This window comes from Podarcis gaigeae (genome assembly GCF_964106915.1).
Source record: "Podarcis gaigeae genome assembly, chromosome: 3".
NCBI lineage: Eukaryota > Metazoa > Chordata > Lepidosauria > Squamata > Lacertidae > Podarcis > Podarcis gaigeae.
The window spans coordinates 99063800-99069799 of record NC_139680.1 but is presented as its reverse complement, the minus strand read 5'-3'; positions in this window follow the sequence as shown (position 1 = coordinate 99069799).

Here is a 6000-nt window from a genome sequence, read left to right as displayed (position 1 = left end):
GTTTCAGGTTAAGAACGGACCTCCAGAACAAATTAAGTTCTTAACCCGAGGTACCACTGTACACAATACCCCTGGTGGCCAGGGTGAGAACTTCAGTACATAACAAGGATGCTTGAAGATGGCTTCTGAATATCCGTTGCTGGAAACCAGAGAAAGGGAGAGGGCTCTCTTTCTCAGATCCATCTTACTGGTTTCCTACAGACTTCTGGTTGGCCACTGTGAGAACAGGATGCAGGTCACTGGTCTGATCCAGCAGCCTCTTATGTTCATAGATGTAAAAGGAGAGACATAAGTAAAAAAAATAAAAATGTAAACACGTTTACATAAAAAAAACACCAAGCAATTCATTTAAAAAAAAAAAAATCACAAGGAGTGGCAGAAAGCTTCACCAGGAAGCAATTAACAACAAACATCATAGTCCATCAAAAGCCTGGAAAGTGGGACTATCAGTTTTTATTTGGCATTGAGAAGATGTCAGCAATGGCATCTGGCAGATCTCATTGGGGAGAGTGCTCCACAAATGGGGAGCCACAACTGAACAGAAAATGGCTTAATAGGATCAAGTAGGCCAGCTACTTCACCCATTCATTTCAATACACACAGAGAGAGATCTGTGCCCTGTTTATCTGTAAAGACTTTTGCAGCCTTGAGAAATGATACTTTAAAACAGGTAAGAATCACACGGCACTTTGAACACAGAAAAAGAATGACAGACTCAATGATTGAGCAAGACAAATTGACAAAAGCAAATACCATCTTCGGCTCAAGCAACAATCACTCCAGGCTTTGGGGAAATAAATCTGCCTCGGATCTAGCAGTTTTAGGCAGTGCCGTGCTTACTGTGCAATGCTGTTTTAGCTGCGTAGTTTTTAAATGATGTAGCTACTGTATTTTTATTATGCTGTGCATATAAACACAAAATCATCACCATCGTCAATTCTGAGCCTCATATTCAAGGACTCTTTTGCAAGCGCAATTCCGAATCCAGTCACTGTTTTGCAAATTCACTTCACTGAAAAGACGGCTGTAACTCTTAGCTTACAGCAGAGCTCCATCTAGTGCTTAGTTGCTTTTGGAGTTAAGGTTTAGCACACTGACGCGTATTATTATTATTATTATTATTATTATTATTATTATTTAAAAAGCCTATTCTTGAAGCTATTACCTACCTTACATTTGCAGTGAGGCTCCAATTGCAAAATGGCCCGCTTAATATGCAATCATAGCTTCTAGGTCATGGCACAGCGATGGCCCTGTTTTATGTGACACAGTGGAAATGAGAAAATCATTGTAATGACATAGACAAAGGGCCTCTTCTGAAAGTATTTAGGTTTAAATCTGGGCATTAAAAAAATGCATTCTACTTGTACACTATGGGTTTCCCTTCCCAAGAGAGTCAAAGAAGGCTTCCTCTAGAACATGGAACCCTTGTCCAAATGAGAACAGAAAAGAACACAAGCGAAAGAAATGCAAGCTGACAGAAAGTCATGTCATAAAAAAGAATTTGAGGAGTGCAAAAACTCTTTGAAGTATGTTGGGATCAGCAACAGGGATTGGGGCAACCAAGGGCATCCAGGAAGCTTTATCGTAGCTGAGATTTGAACCTGGAACCTGCCATTCCAAATCCAGCAATCTGAGCACTGCTCCATGCCGGTGTAAGCAGATTATAATTATTATTATATGAATAATTATTCATATCCTTATGTTAGGAGCCCAAAGACCTGTCCAGCACTCAGAATTATGGAAACAATATTTAAACTTTTAAAATTAAGCTTGAATGTGTGAGGAGATATTTTACTTATTATTATTATTACTACATTCATATCCTCCCTATTCCTCCAAGTATCTAAAGGTGGCACATACAGTTCTCCTTCTCTCTAGTTTTATCCTCACCACAACCCAGTGAGGTAAATTAGGCTGAGGGAGAACGGCTCAAATGAGCTTCCTGAGTAAGTCTGGATTTAAACCCTGGTCTCCAGGTCCTAGCCCAGTACTACTCTAACAACTACACCACACTGTCTCTATTGTAAGTATTAAATTAATGTTCCATGGTTTATGGTGCAATTCTACATGTCTGTGCAGACATGAGTATATAGGATTGCAGCCTTAGCCCACAGAGCTGATGTCCCCATTGCTTTCTCCCTTTTAGAAAACTCAGAGATTATTATTTTTTAGGCATTTCAAGTGTAGTGTCTATCTTGTTTTTTGCCTCAGGTATCTTTGAGCAATATAGGGCCTTGATTTTCAAGGATTCTACACCATGCAAGGACCCAACCATTGGAGCCAACTCCTAGGAGCTGAGGTCCCTTCGCCGCCCCCCCAAAAAATATTTGAAGAGGCTGGGCCACCCCAACATTGATGGGCATTGCCATTCAAATGGTGTGTGTGTGGCACTGTGCTCAATTATGTAGGGTGGGGGGCTTACCCCCATATTTTATTCAAGTTGGCACCCCTGGACCCAAAACATTGAGAATATGCTCCCTTGCTGCAGATAATTGCAGTGGTGATGGTGAGGTGTCAGGGAAGTAGAGCATGTCGTTTGTGGGACAATCAAAAGAAATGTCTGAAGAGGTAAAAGACCCTGTCGAATTTGACTATGGGGTATGGTGCTCATCTCCACTTTCAGGCCGAGGGAGCCAACATTTGTCCACAGACAGCTTTTGGGATCAGGTGGCCAGCATGATTAAACTGTTTCTGCTGCAACTGAACACAGTGATGGAAGCCAGAGCACACGGAAATGCTGTTTACCTTCCCGTTGCAGTCGTACTTATTTATCCACTTGTGCTGGTGTGCTTTTAAACTGCTAGGATGACAGGAGCTGGGACAGAGCAATGGGAGCTCATTCTCTCTTGCAGATTTGAACTGCTGACCTTACGATCGGCAAGCCCAAGGGGCTTGGTGGTTTAGAAACCAAACCGCCCCCTGTGTCCCTATGCCTGAAAAGGACTCCATTTTGTCCTCATGTCCTTTTCTGTGCAAGCAACCATTTTCTGGGGTGCTTTCAGAGTGCCACTGTTTTCAGGTGGGATCCACATACCAGCAAATTCAGGTTGCACAATTATAGATGATCAGGTGGTCTCATGCAAAAAACTTGTTTCCCCAAAAGGTCAGACTTTCCTGCCAAATAAGGAAACTGAGGTGGGAACGTACAGTGGTACCTCAGGTTACAGATGCTTCAGGTTACAGACGCTTCAGGTTACAGACTCCGCTAACCCAGAAACAGTACGTTGGGTTAAGAACTTTGCTTCAGAATGAGAACAGAAATTGTGCAGCGACGGTGGCACAGCAGCAGAGGGAGGCCCCATTAGCTAAAGTGGTACCTCAGGTTAAGAACAGTTTCAGGTTAAGAATGGACCTCTGGAACAAATTAAGTTCTTAACCCGAGGTACCACTGTACTGGAAAACCTGGGACAACACTTGCTCTAACCTCCCCACAAGCAAATAAGAAATACTCCTTACATATAGCCAACACCATCTAACCTTCCAGCAAATGAATCAGGATGAATGCTCAATAAACAGGCTGTCTGGAAGCAGCCCATCAGTTCCACAGCCATTTCACTAAAACTTGCATCAGTTATTCTTCTGCATTTTAAGGGAGTATATTTTACTGGGTGGGGGGAGTGGAGAGAGGTAAGAAAAGGGGATTTATCTCTGACTTGTAAAAAAAGGAAACCAATGAGAAGTGCTTTGGATCCCAGTGAGGCTCATGCAGAAATGCTGTGCTCTTGGTTCTTGCATTTGGAATATTTAGACTTCCAGGCAACACTCAGCTGCAAAGTATTTTGGCTTTTGGCAGGGTATACTCTTGTTCCAAACGCACATGTGAAATGCATTCCAGGGTAATCTTTGAGAGAAGTGGGCCAGATGGTAGCAGTCAGAAGTGACCCAATTCTTTTTTAAGCCTGCACGTTTCAAATGAGGTACCCTGGGAAGGCTTGAGCTCTCTGCTCTGCCTTTCACACACAAATGCACACCATTTTAAGGCTGGTAAACAGCTGGTTTCTTGCCTTTTTTAAGGTCACAGTCAAGGAAGAAAAAACACACACAAGATCAGAATGAAACCAACCACCAGGCCCTGCGGCCTTTGAGCTTTGAAAGGTCTCCCAAATAACAGCTGGACACGAACGCCAGCAAGCAATCCCCAGACCGTTCGCAATTCACTTCCTAAAAGAGAAGGATCAAGGGGGCAGCTGTCAACCCTCCAGCATTGCTGAGGAAAATAAATACTTTCATAGGGCTTTATTGAAAAAGGAAGCCCCCCCCCCTTTTAATGAAAAAGCCATGATGACTATCAGCTTGAGCTGCCATAAAAGTGTTGGACGGGGGAATTCTTTGAAGGGGAAACTCTTCCCTGCCTGCCTCTTCTCTGGAGCAACAGCCAGGTAAGGAGGACTGAGGAGGTCTTTTCCAGTTTGGGTTGCAATCTGAGCTAGGCGAAACTTCTGGAACCATAATGCTCTCCTATGCCAAGGGGAGGAAAACTGAGTGACATCCTTATGCATAACCCAACCAGTTAGTCATGACTAGGGATGGTGGGGAAATCCAGTCCAGTATCCATTTAAAGCGGAATTTATTAAAAATCACATTTTCTGAAACAGTACGATAACCAAAATACAGCTTTGAAATTTGCACTTCTTCGAATTTTGCGATGCAGTTCGCCAGCCAACCAATGTTTACAAAAAAAAGGATCTCCCCAAATAAGCACATCCATTCAGCTTCCACATGTTGAAGTTGTTGGGCACTAGCATTCAAGAGCCAACAGCAAGTGGAGGAAATCTGCTGCTGAGCATTAAAGAATCATAGAGGGTTGTGAGGATTTCAGCTGTTGCAGCTGGAGAGGGTGCACAGATAAGCTTGGGTGATGTCCTGCTGAGCATGTGGGATCTTTGCCTTGGGAAGCTGCATTAGTGCTATTGTGTGTTCTGAATGGAGGGATGGGGGATTTAAATATATATATAAATTCCTTCCAGTAGAACCTTAGAGACCAACTAAGTTTGTTATTGGTATGAGCTTTCGTGTGCAGGCACACAAAAGCTCATATTAATAACAAACTCAGTTGGTCTCTAAGGTGCTACTGGAAGGAATTTTTTTTATTTTGTTTCAACTACGGCAGGCCAGCACGGCTACCTACCTGTATCTATCTATCTATCTATCTATCTATCTATCTATCTATCTATCTATCTATATCTATCTATCTATCTATCTATCTATCATCTATCATCTATCTATGTTATTCTAACGTAATGACCATTACTAACAACCCAGAGTTGCAGTAACAGGGTACAGTGGTACCTCGGGTTAAGTACTTAATTCATTCCGGAGGTCCGTTCTTAACCTGAAACTGTTCTTAACCTGAAGCACCAGTTTAGCTAATGGGGCCTCCTGCCGCCGCCGCGCCGGAGCATGATTTCTGTTCTCATCCTGAAGCAAAGTTCTTAACCCGAGGTACCATTTCTGGGTTAGCGGAGTCTGTAACCTGAAGCGTATGTAACCTGAAGCATATGTAACCCAAGATACCACTGTATTACATCATACTGTATACAAAGTGAGCAAACAATAAATAACTAGTAAGAGGGGAAATGGTAATAGGCCAATACAATTCAGGACATCCATATATCCCAACCTGTCATGTATGGTGAATGTTGGCCATCTAAGTCCGAAGCCTAAGAAAGAAAATCCCTCCAGATGTGTTCTGGATCTCCCATCCCTCTGGAGTCATGAAACTGAGGTGTTATTTTTTCCCCCTACAGTAGTCAAAGTCCATAAATTCTTATACCGCAAATATGGATCCACCCCACCCCCCACTTTTTTCATTGCTGGGCTACTGAAATCCTAGATGTGGAAAATTGGATTCATATCGCGTTCAAAGCCAAATTTATCACATTTGCACTCTACGGCGCAATTACGAGAAGTGCAGGAGTAAAAGACCCCAGGTCTCAAATCTTAAGCCTGGAATCTTTCTGCTTAAATTTGCTGACAAGTGATGAATGGAAGGGAAGG